The sequence below is a fragment of the Pelobates fuscus genome, chromosome 12 (assembly GCF_036172605.1).
Source record: "Pelobates fuscus isolate aPelFus1 chromosome 12, aPelFus1.pri, whole genome shotgun sequence".
In the NCBI taxonomy this organism is placed as follows: domain Eukaryota; kingdom Metazoa; phylum Chordata; class Amphibia; order Anura; family Pelobatidae; genus Pelobates; species Pelobates fuscus.
In genome coordinates this window covers 41,518,299-41,531,448 of record NC_086328.1, presented here as the reverse complement: position 1 = coordinate 41,531,448, position 13,150 = coordinate 41,518,299, and positions in this window count along the sequence as shown.

The following is a 13,150-nucleotide window of genomic DNA, read 5'->3' as shown; positions in this document are numbered from 1 at the left end:
CAGTCCCAATCTCCCTCTTAACACACAAGAGCTCATTTCATCACCAAACACACACTACAGCTCCTACCATCCATACACCTAGACTTTAGTCCTTATCCCCCCACTGACATGCATTGCAGTCTCAATTCCCCCCAAAACACTAACTACAGTCTTCAACCCCCCAATACAGTCTGTTTCCCCACACGCCTACATAACAGCACCTATTCCCCCATCACTCACTATAGCCCATATATTTATATTTGTATTATTCCTTATTTGTTTTAACTACTTAGAAAACTCATGTTATTGAACCACAATAAAAAATGAACTTAAATGAAAGAGTCTGTAAAAGAAACATGTAATTGCAAAATGTCAGCTGTCCGTTATGTAAAAGGAAAAAAGAAACAACCTAGAGATATAGCCAATGAATCTTACCCATAACTGACTTTCAACTGTACTGTTATTTTTATACTTTAGCTATAGAGTAGTTTTTGATCATAATCTAAACTGTTTTCCACCACCTTTTCTTATATTGTAGTTTTACATGCAGTGTTAACGCCTGAAAATTGATATTTTCTGCAGAGCGGAAATCTATTAACATCCAACAGTCTTTGGCAGAGATTTTGTCATGATAGAATAGAATCATATATTAAACTTAAAAAAAACTGCAAAATGTAATTTGACTGGAAATAATATATAGCCCAATGTCTTTCCAAAAAAATAATTTACCAACATCCATGGTACTATAAACTAACAATAGACATTGTAAAGCATCAATTTAAAATTGTTTCATTACAGGCTTTCAATTCTTTATTGGAAAGGTAATAATTAAATCAAATTTGTTTAAATACTTGTCAAATTTCATTTCAAATCTCCGTAAATATTTATAGTTCACTTTATTGCACGTTGTAAGTAGTAGAACTGAATGCATAGATATGTTTTACATGTTTTTATATCTGTAGATTGTCATGTTTGTTGTATATTATTGAGGGAGATTTATCGTAGCCGTGCAGATTTTGTGGAATTTTGATGTAAAAAAATAGTATTACTTCAGTATGTTAGCCAATCAATAAGGGAATAAGGGCTGCATTCGACATGCAAAGACACACGAAACAACCAAATCTAACAGATGCTATAAGGCAAGAATAGTAAACTATAAACAATGGAAATAGTGATTTGTACTTGGCAAACCGGAGCAGAACAGTTCTCTGGTAAAACGAAGGCAGGACTATAACCCGCTATTTTGAAAAGCCACCTTAATCGACAAGTAACAACCACTAGTATTACATTCACAGTGAGTAGATTGCTTTCACTCCCACAAAATACAATATTCCAGCAATCTGATGCTTTAGATATAATGAACAAGAAGAGAAGCCAGTCTCAGTTATGAAACAAATTCACTAGCATATATCAAAAGTATTTTTTGCTTTCTTTTACTACTTTGTTAGTAATTAATATGTACATTGGATGTCAATCTCCAACCTCAGATCAAACTTTTGTATTTTGTAGAACTTTTATTTATATTGAAAATCTTTCCTTCCTTAACAATGGATCGCAAGAATTTAATTATATCCCTCTTACTGTATATGCATAACTATGGTATACATTCATTTTTACTAAATGTAAAGTTCTTATGAAGTTCACCTTTTTGGACTAAAGCAAACTCCATACTATGAGCAGAAAAATTTTGATGTTTCTAAAAATTCTGAGAATTTTGTTGAGAACTTCAAGTAAAGGTCAAAGTAGCTGAAGATGTAGCACAGCTAACTTTGAGAATTTCTTTCAACTTTGGCGATTTTTATCTTAAATTTGAAATTTACTTTGAAGTTTCTTTTTTTTTTTCTGTTGAATGATTAGATGGGTAACCGGCTTCTGAACAGCAATGGGGAGAAGAACAGGTGAAGTTAGGTGAATGCATTTACTACTTAAAGGGGCAAGGAATGGCGAAAGAGGGTGTTTGTAGAGCAAAGGTTTGTTCAATAGAAATGTTTTCAACTGAATTCTCTCACCCAAAATATTGACAACTATATGTACATTACATTTTGGTGATATATATATATATATATACAATAAACAATACACAAGATCCAGCGCACTCTCCTATCTACTAAACAGCAACTTCAATGTTGACAGATTTTATTAGTTTTTAAAAGGTTTTGTTTAAAAACACCTTATCTAGGCAAAAAAAATAATGGGGATTTAGTTACATTATATGATCATACATTGCATAAGCCTGCCACAACGTCAATGTACCCCATCTTTGGCAGGTCCTACTCTCACAGTCTAATGTCTGCTCTTATGAGATTAACCCACTTACTTAGGGAACAAATTCCATCTGAGGCTCTCTGCAGTACAAGACTAAATAGGGACCTGAGGCTCTCTGCAGTACAAGACTAAATAGGGACCTGAGATCTCAGGTCCCTATTTAGTCTTGTACTGCAGAGAGCCTCAAATGGAATTTGTTCCCTAAGTAAGTGGGTTAATCTCATAAGAGCAGACATTAGACTGTGAGAGTAGGACCTGCCAAAGATGGGGTACATTGACGTTGTGGCAGGCTTATGCAATGTATGATCATATAATGTAACTAAATCCTCATTATTTTTTGCCTAGATAAGGTGTTTTTTAACAAAACCTTTTAAAAACTAATAAAATCTGTCAACATTGAAGTTGCTGTTTAGTAGATAGGAGAGTGCGCTGGATCTTGTGTATTGTTTATTGTATAATATGGCCCCCAGCAGCACCCCATTTAAGCATGTTCAGGTGAGTGCAACCACCCCCCATGTTATATATATATATATATATATATATATATATATATATATATATATATACAATACTGTCCAATGCTTGCACTCCTGTAGAATAATGCGGATAATGCCCGGTGCTTGTCAGCAGAATGAATAGAAATCAAAAAGTAGGAAAAGCACTCCAAGGACTTCTTTCAATGTTGAAAAATAAGTAACTTAACTTTATTCGGCAACTGCCATGAGAAATCAACGTTTCAGTCCTGTGTCAGGACTTTCGTCAGGATAACAGTGCATTGTAATTGTAACAGAATATATAGCAAAGTTAAACAGTTCTTAATCAAATTAAAATCAAATTCAGTTCATAAGAATCAGCTGAGACTTACCCCTCACCCTGTGTACCGATCTGCCTGGGCGCCAGAAAATCGCGGGCAAAATTGATTCCGTTTTGTGTATTCTGCAGCTGGACGAATTGCTGCTGTGTGTGCTCTGCGCGTCGGCCGTTGCCATGGTGACCGGCCGGGACGCGAGTCAGCGTTCGTTTACATGTTGTCATGGCGACCAGCCGATCGTGGAGCGATCGGTGTGCAGGACAGTTCTGTACACAGGAGGCAGGGGTTAAGGCACACTCAAACGGCACGTCTGCTCTAAGTGTTATAAACATAGAGCTGCATGACAGGACGATAGCATAGCAAAATATTAGTGGCATGTATAGACAGTTACTTAACTGTGAAACAATAAGGCAAGCATAGTCTGCCAACATTTGGAAACTGTACTGTATAAACATATATACACTATAGAACGTATGGCTAATACATATATACATGGTCACTTAATAGTCCACATTTGATCATCAAGTACATCCAGACTGAATCTGTGGGGTATATGAACCCTATATTGTAGAATAAGTACTAGCCTCAAGGTGTCTAGGTCTAGTCCTGCATACCCAATCTTTGTAAACATTATGTGTCCAACCTAGTGTCGTGGGTCTATAGGCATGAGTGGAAGGACACAGGACTCATCCTGTGAGATATATTTTACAACGTAATTTACAATCTAGTTTAAATAGATTACCACCCCTTGGGATAAATGAGGGTCCACTGTCCACATATGGTGTCTAAAGGGCATTGGGACTATGTGGGTGTTTGGTGCAAGACCCGTGTGAGGGTATATCTTCTACTCAGGTACAGTAGTGTCAGCCCTTGGAGGGACGTATGACCTTGTGGTCCAGAACAAAGTGTACGTAGTACAGGACACTATGGGGGGTACTTATGTGGGCAGTATTGCTGGGTTATTGCGAGTGGTCTAACCCCAGGGTATTGCAAGTCAGTGGGTCGGGCACCATCTAGGGTCATCAAGTTAGGATGCCGTGGGGTACTAGTGAAGAGGAGAAAGTTTATCTATATACAAATAACTATATACATAAAGTTTGTTGCAGGCCAGTGTCGCCAGAGTGTCCAATCATAAGAAGATACCCAACGTATACTTCTCATTGAGGCCCTTGGGGTGGACAGTGTCCAGAGTACGGATCCAGTGAAGTTCTCTTTGTAATAAAAAATGTTTCCGGTCACCGCCTCTCAGTGGCTGTGGGATGTGGTCTATCGCTGTGAACTTCATAGAGGGCAGGGGGTGGCCCTTCTCCCAAAAATGCTTGGCAACTGGTAGTTCTGACCCCTTATCTCTGTATGCTATGCGTATATTTGATCGATGATTGCGCATCCTCTCTCAATGGAAGGTTCGTTTTGCCTACATAGGCTAGCCCACATGGGCAGACTAACTTATACACCACATGATCACTGGTACAAGTCAGTCTATGTCTAATGGTGTATTTTCTGCCCGTATGCGGGTGGGTGAAGGTTTTGCACGGAATCATATGGCTGCAAGTTACGCATCCAAGGCATCTGTAACATCCCAGGTTTGAGTGGGTAGTTGGTTGGTCGTAGCAATGTGTGGGGTCAGTTTTCACCAACAAATCCCTTAGGTTCTTACCCCTGCGGTAGCACATCATTGGTGGCTGTCGGAATTGGCTCGGTAGGCTGGTGTCATTTGTCATCATGCGCCAGTTGCGGTTGGTGGATTCCCTGATGTGGTCGGAGATTGTTGTATATGTGATGGGAAATGTTAGTCTCCCCAACTTGGAGTTTCGTGTTGGACTTTCTTCAAGACTTTTATTCAATGCTTGCTGTAGTATAGCGGGACTGTATCCCCGATCAAGGAATTTGTCCCACATTTCCTTTAGCTGGTGTTGCCTGTTGGTCTCATTGGAGTTGTTTCTGATTACTCTCAAAAATTGAGACTGTGGGAGGGAGTTCTTTAAGTGCCTTGGATGGTAGCTGTCGGCATGTAGGATAGTATTTCTATCCGTTGGCTTGCTATACAACGTAAATGCAATTTTGCTGTTTTCTTTGTACAGTCGTATATCGAGAAAGTCTATTGTTTGTTCATTCGTCGTCATGGTTAGACGGACCGGTGTGTCCGTTTCGTTGATGTATTCCAGCAATTGCTCGGGGGTGGAACCGCCTTTTCTCCAAATTATGATGATGTCATCTATAAAGCGACGACCAATAAGAAGACCGAGACAATTCACGATAGACAAGACTTCAGGTGAATCCACCTCAGATTCTGACACCCAACAAAGACCAGAAAAGTCTCAGACTACAAGCCTTTTTTTTAGAGAGAGGCACAACACAAATAGGAACCACCACACGTCTACGCTCCAAACAAGACCTAGAGCTAGACGCTACATCACAAGACGAGGACAGAGGGGCGGCATATACTGGTCTGAGAGGCAAACCACCAAGACGGTGATCCCGGTCTTCAACCTGTCAACACGAAAATTGAGCCACACTGAAAACCAACTACTGATGAAGGGGCTCTCATTTGTACCCACAAACCACCCGGTCCCACTAACCAAGAAATTGAGAATTACAGATTTGGGAGATCACTAAGATTGAAGGATTTCTTCAAAACAAGTGTCACAGAATACACACCGACAAACCAATTTAAACCAAAAAGCACATGGGACCCTCTCCCTAACAAACCAACCATAAAAACTTTCTTACGGTCACTGAACCAGGAGACACAGGACCATCTCACCAAGACTAAGAAACCAAGATCCAACACCACCAAGGAAGAACGTCAAATTATTACCTCACTGGCCAGGGACCCGAACCTTGTAATTCGCCCAGCAGATAAGGGAGGGGGGATAGTCTTGTTGGACTACAGTGACTACAGACAAGAAATTCTGAACCAGTTACAAGACACCACCACCTATTCTAAGCTTACGGCTGACCCCACTCAAGCAATTATGAACAAGGTCCAACAAACGCTACAACGAGGACTGGAGGCAGCCTATATCTCAGAAGAACTGTGTAAATATCTCCTACAAACTAAACCCAGGACACCGGTGATTTACACCTTGCCCAAAATACATAAACACCCAACTCTACCCCCAGGCAGACCAATAGTCTCAGCAATTGGAGGAGTTTTGGAGCCCATAGCCAAGTGGCTAGACTTTCTATTCAAGAAACCGGTTGAAGAATTGAGAACGTGCATCAAGGACACACCAAGCCTATTAACAGAATTACAATTACTGGACGACTTAGAAGAGGGTACCACATTTATCACCTGTGACGTCAAGAGTCTATACACAATCATTCCACATGATATGGGCATAGATGCAATGAGACAAATACTCACATCATCACCATTGTACCTTGGACCACCAGTAGAGTATACTTTGGAGCTACTACACTTGGTTTTGAACCAGAACTACTTTAGATTCGAGCACACGTGGTACCAACAAGTTGCTGGAACATCGATGGGAGCGGCCATGGTGCCCATGTACGCCAACAGTTTCATGTATATCTTTGAACAGCAATACATACTTACCCCATTTCAAGAGAATATATTGTTTTACAAACGCTTTATAGATGACATCATCATAATTTGGAGAAAAGGCGGTTCCACCCCCGAGCAATTGCTGGAATACATCAACGAAACGGACACACCGGTCCGTCTAACCATGACGACGAATGAACAAACAATAGACTTTCTCGATATACGACTGTACAAAGAAAACAGCAAAATTGCATTTACGTTGTATAGCAAGCCAACGGATAGAAATACTATCCTACATGCCGACAGCTACCATCCAAGGCACTTAAAGAACTCCCTCCCACAGTCTCAATTTTTGAGAGTAATCAGAAACAACTCCAATGAGACCAACAGGCAACACCAGCTAAAGGAAATGTGGGACAAATTCCTTGATCGGGGATACAGTCCCGCTATACTACAGCAAGCATTGAATAAAAGTCTTGAAGAAAGTCCAACACGAAACTCCAAGTTGGGGAGACTAACATTTCCCATCACATATACAACAATCTCCGACCACATCAGGGAATCCACCAACCGCAACTGGCGCATGATGACAAATGACACCAGCCTACCGAGCCAATTCCGACAGCCACCAATGATGTGCTACCGCAGGGGTAAGAACCTAAGGGATTTGTTGGTGAAAACTGACCCCACACATTGCTACGACCAACCAACTACCCACTCAAACCTGGGATGTTACAGATGCCTTGGATGCGTAACTTGCAGCCATATGATTCCGTGCAAAACCTTCACCCACCCGCATACGGGCAGAAAATACACCATTAGACATAGACTGACTTGTACCAGTGATCATGTGGTGTATAAGTTAGTCTGCCCATGTGGGCTAGCCTATGTAGGCAAAACGGACCTTCCATTGAGAGAGGATGCGCAATCATCGATCAAATATACGCATAGCATACAGAGATAAGGGGTCAGAACTACCAGTTGCCAAGCATTTTTGGGAGAAGGGCCACCCCCTGCCCTCTATGAAGTTCACAGCGATAGACCACATCCCACAGCCACTGAGAGGCGGTGACCGGAAACATTTTTTATTACAAAGAGAACTTCACTGGATCCGTACTCTGGACACTGTCCACCCCAAGGGCCTCAATGAGAAGTATACGTTGGGTATCTTCTTATGATTGGACACTCTGGCGACACTGGCCTGCAACAAACTTTATGTATATAGTTATTTGTATATAGATAAACTTTCTCCTCTTCACTAGTACCCCACGGCATCCTAACTTGATGACCCTAGATGGTGCCCGACCCACTGACTTGCAATACCCTGGGGTTAGACCACTCGCAATAACCCAGCAATACTGCCCACATAAGTACCCCCCATAGTGTCCTGTACTACGTACACTTTGTTCTGGACCACAAGGTCATACGTCCCTCCAAGGGCTGACACTACTGTACCTGAGTAGAAGATATACCCTCACACGGGTCTTACACCAAACACCCACATAGTCCCAATGCCCTTTAGACACCATATGTGGACATTGGACCCTCATTTATCCCAAGGGGTGGTAATCTATTTAAACTAGATTGTAAATTACGTTGTAAAATATATCTCACAGGATGAGTCCTGTGTCCTTCCACTCATGCCTATAGACCCACGACACTAGGTTGGACACATAATGTTTACAAAGATTGGGTATGCAGGACTAGACCTAGACACCTTGAGGCTAGTACTTATTCTACAATATAGGGTTCATATACCCCACAGATTCAGTCTGGATGTACTTGATGATCAAATGTGGACTATTAAGTGACCATGTATATATGTATTAGCCATACGTTCTATAGTGTATGTTTATACAGTACAGTTTCCAAATGTTGGCAGACTATGCTTGCCTTATTGTTTCACAGTTAAGTAACTGTCTATACATGCCACTAATATTTTGCTATGCTATCGTCCTGTCATGCAGCTCTATGTTTATAACACTTAGAGCAGACGTGCCGTTTGAGTGTGCCTTAACCCCTGCCTCCTGTGTACAGAACTGTCCTGCACACCGATCGCTCCACGATCGGCTGGTCGCCATGACAACATGTAAACGAACGCTGACTCGCGTCCCGGCCGGTCACCATGGCAACGGCCGACGCGCAGAGCACACACAGCAGCAATTCGTCCAGCTGCAGAATACACAAAACGGAATCAATTTTGCCCGCGATTTTCTGGCGCCCAGGCAGATCGGTACACAGGGTGAGGGGTAAGTCTCAGCTGATTCTTATGTACTGAATTTGATTTTAATTTGATTAAGAACTGTTTAACTTTGCTATATATTCTGTTACAATTACAATGCACTGTTATCCTGACGAAAGTCCTGACACAGGACTGAAACGTTGATTTCTCATGGCAGTTGCCGAATAAAGTTAAGTTACTTATTTTTCAACATTGAAAGAAGTCCTTGGAGTGCTTTTCCTACTTTTCGATTTATATATATATATATATATATATATATATATAAACATAGAAAAATAACTCTTGCACTCCAACTTTGAAAATTGGTACCAGGTGCACAGTTCCAAATAAATATAAATAAAAAGAGTTTTACCGGCACTCGTGGATTTTCTTTTCAGTTTATTACGGTAGGTACTATTACAGTCAACGTTTCAGCTCCCGGTCGGAGCTTTCATCAGGACACCAAAGACATTATGTATCATGCAAAGCACACTTATAAAGGACATCTGAAATAACATAACCAATAGACACTCACCTGTTCAGCTGAAATCAGTTCATTCCGATTTTCGGCGTGCACTCAGCGTTATTGCGCATGTCAGGTACCCGGCCTGTACTTCCGTGTCACATGACCGAGGGGAGGTTCAATCACTGGGTGCGTCACGGTTTCTAGGCAACCGCCGATGCATTCAGTCCGGTTTGCCTACTATGTGATCAGCCGCTCTCGTAAGAGCTTTCCCCCATGTTAGAATCCTCCGCCCAATGACAACGGATTGCACTGCTCGGTCGGCTGGTGCAGGACGAAATATCAGATTAAACGAACTGATGACTCTAAAGTCCAATTCCTAACAAATTTAGACAAATTCTATCACCATAGTTTTGAACAAAACTCAGACTAAACAGTCTGTAAGACAAAAGAAAGGGAAAGAAAAATTGTATATACATTTTGTGGTAACGTGACAGAATTATTTACTGTAAATGATGTGTAGAAATGTGTAAGTAAAATAAATGTTCAAAGAATTAACTTGCCATATATACAATCTCTTGATGGCTATGTGTCAAAATGTGACTCTATGAGGTATGTAAAGTGTATGAAACATGTGCCTGATATGTAATAAAAATATGTATAAGGTAGGCTGTGTATAATACTTATATATAACTGGAGTGTATCTGTAGTGAAAAAAAGGGCTAAGGGAGAAACTCCTATATATGTGAGTGTGTATAAGGGACATGTCTATTTAGAATGGTGGTTGCTCTAGATGGACATATGTTAAAAAATCAGCATGAATAGAACAGGATGAGTGTCTATGCTCTAGTTGTAACCATTTACTATACATATCCTCTTATTCTTATGGACAAAAAAATTGTCCAATATTAACATAAAACATATAATTAAAATTATAATAAAAAGATGCACCCCTGAGCCACATACAAGAGTGACTACCAGGTGTATTACAAATCCATATACTCTATGAGAGAGGAAAAGAATATTAATTAATTCATTGCTGAAAGTAGTGTGAAACCAGATATAGACATAATCGCCCTGCAGATAAGGGAGGGGGAATTGTGGTTCTGAACTATTCCAATTACGCCGAGGAAGTCCATAAACAATTATCTGTGCCAACGACCTACCAACTGCTAGACAAGGACCCAACTAACACCATAGCCCAGAAGATTGAAGAAACTTTGATGTTCGGTCTAAAAGCTGGCTTTATTGAGATGGATCTCTTTGAATATTTGCAGAAAAAAGATCCACGTACACCAATCTTGTACACATTGCCCAAAATTCATAAGAACCCGACTGCCCCCCCAGGTAGGCCGATTGTATCTGCAATAGACGGCATATTGGAACCGATAGCAAAATACCTTGACCATCTATTTAAACTACCGGTCACTGCCATACCCACCTGCATTAAAGACACCAACAGCCTCATTAAAGATCTACAACAAATACAAGAGTTTGATGGACTACTGATAACTATGGATGTCAGTAGCTTATACACATCAATTCCACATGAGGAGGGCATCGAAGCGATGAGGCAATTTCTCTCCACCTCTACACAGTATCATGGCCCGCCTATTGAGTATACGATGGAACTACTATCCCTGACACTCTACAACAACTACTTCAGATTTGAGACACAATGGTATCTACAAGTCTCTGGCACGTCCATGGGGGCAACGATGGCCCCCATGTACGCTAATACATATATGTTCGATTTCGAACAGAAGTATATACTCACACAATACCAGGAGCAAATAGCCCGATATTATCGCTATATCGACGATATTCTAATCCTATGGAAGGGCACACTAGAGGAAGCGAGTACATTTGTTAAATATATCAATGAGTTGCCAACACCAATCAAAGTGACCTCATGTATTGACCATAAAAATGTTAAATTTTTGGATCTAGACCTAATGGTCATTAACCAGAAGTTAGAGTTCAAACTCTATACCAAGCCGACCGACCGCAACACTATCCTTCACTTTGATAGTTTCCATCCACAGCACCTTAAAGAGTCTCTGCCCCTCTCTCAGTTTCTTAGAGTACACAGAAACAATTCCCAGGAAGATCAACGGGAGGAACAACTCAAAATGATGTACTCTAAATTTATGAAGAGAGGCTATAGACGTCCAGTATTGGAAAAAGCACTGGGCCAAGCCAGAGAACGGTATCAGAAGGGAAACGACTCCTTTAAAGAACCAACTCAACGGATTGTTTTTCCAATGAAACTACACACCGCAAGCAAAGAAATTATCGAATCTGTCAACCGAAACTGGAACATCTTGCGACAAGACCCTACACTTCCAACAGAACTGACGAATAAGCCTATGTTTTGCTATCGGAGGAATAAAAATCTTAGAGATTTATTAGTAAAAACAGACCCTATCCATTGCTATACCCCCCCTGTAACAGTGAAAACAAACAATGGCTGTGTCAGGTGTTTAGGCTGTGTCACCTGTGGACACATCATCCCGTCTAAAATTGTGTCACATCCCCATACAGGCAAAACATATAAAATCAGACACAGGATACATTGTCGCACAGAGTTCGTGATATATAAACTCACATGCCCTTGTGGACTGAGTTATATTGGTAAGACAGAAACTGCTCTATGCGAAAGAATAAGGGGCCACAGATCAAGTATCCGACTAGCCTATCGTGATGGCAAGTCGGACAAACCCGTGGCCCGACATTTCTTGGAAAAACTACACCCACTCTCAGCCTTGCGCTGCGTGGCATTTGACCATGTGCCGGTGGCAGCTAGAGGAGGAGATAGAGCGAAACTCCTGTTGCAAAGAGAAACACACTGGATTGCAGAACTAGACACTGTTTCCCCTAGAGGGTTAAATGAAAAATGTTCTTTCAGTCCTTTTTTATAAATTATGTCTATATCTGGTTTCACACTACTTTCAGCAATGAATTAATTAATATTCTTTTCCTCTCTCATAGAGTATATGGATTTGTAATACACCTGGTAGTCACTCTTGTATGTGGCTCAGGGGTGCATCTTTTTATTATAATTTTAATTATATGTTTTATGTTAATATTGGACAATTTTTTTGTCCATAAGAATAAGAGGATATGTATAGTAAATGGTTACAACTAGAGCATAGACACTCATCCTGTTCTATTCATGCTGATTTTTTAACATATGTCCATCTAGAGCAACCACCATTCTAAATAGACATGTCCCTTATACACACTCACATATATAGGAGTTTCTCCCTTAGCCCTTTTTTTCACTACAGATACACTCCAGTTATATATAAGTATTATACACAGCCTACCTTATACATATTTTTTATTACATATCAGGCACATGTTTCATACACTTTACATACCTCATAGAGTCACATTTTGACACATAGCCATCAAGAGATTGTATATATGGCAAGTTAATTCTTTGAACATTTATTTTACTTACACATTTCTACACATCATTTACAGTAAATAATTCTGTCACGTTACCACAAAATGTATATACAATTTTTCTTTCCCTTTCTTTTGTCTTACAGACTGTTTAGTCTGAGTTTTGTTCAAAACTATGGTGATAGAATTTGTCTAAATTTGTTAGGAATTGGACTTTAGAGTCATCAGTTCGTTTAATCTGATATTTCGTCCTGCACCAGCCGACCGAGCAGTGCAATCCGTTGTCATTGGGCGGAGGATTCTAACATGGGGGAAAGCTCTTACGAGAGCGGCTGATCACATAGTAGGCAAACCGGACTGAATGCATCGGCGGTTGCCTAGAAACCGTGACGCACCCAGTGATTGAACCTCCCCTCGGTCATGTGACACGGAAGTACAGGCCGGGTACCTGACATGCGCAATAACGCTGAGTGCACGCCGAAAATCGGAATG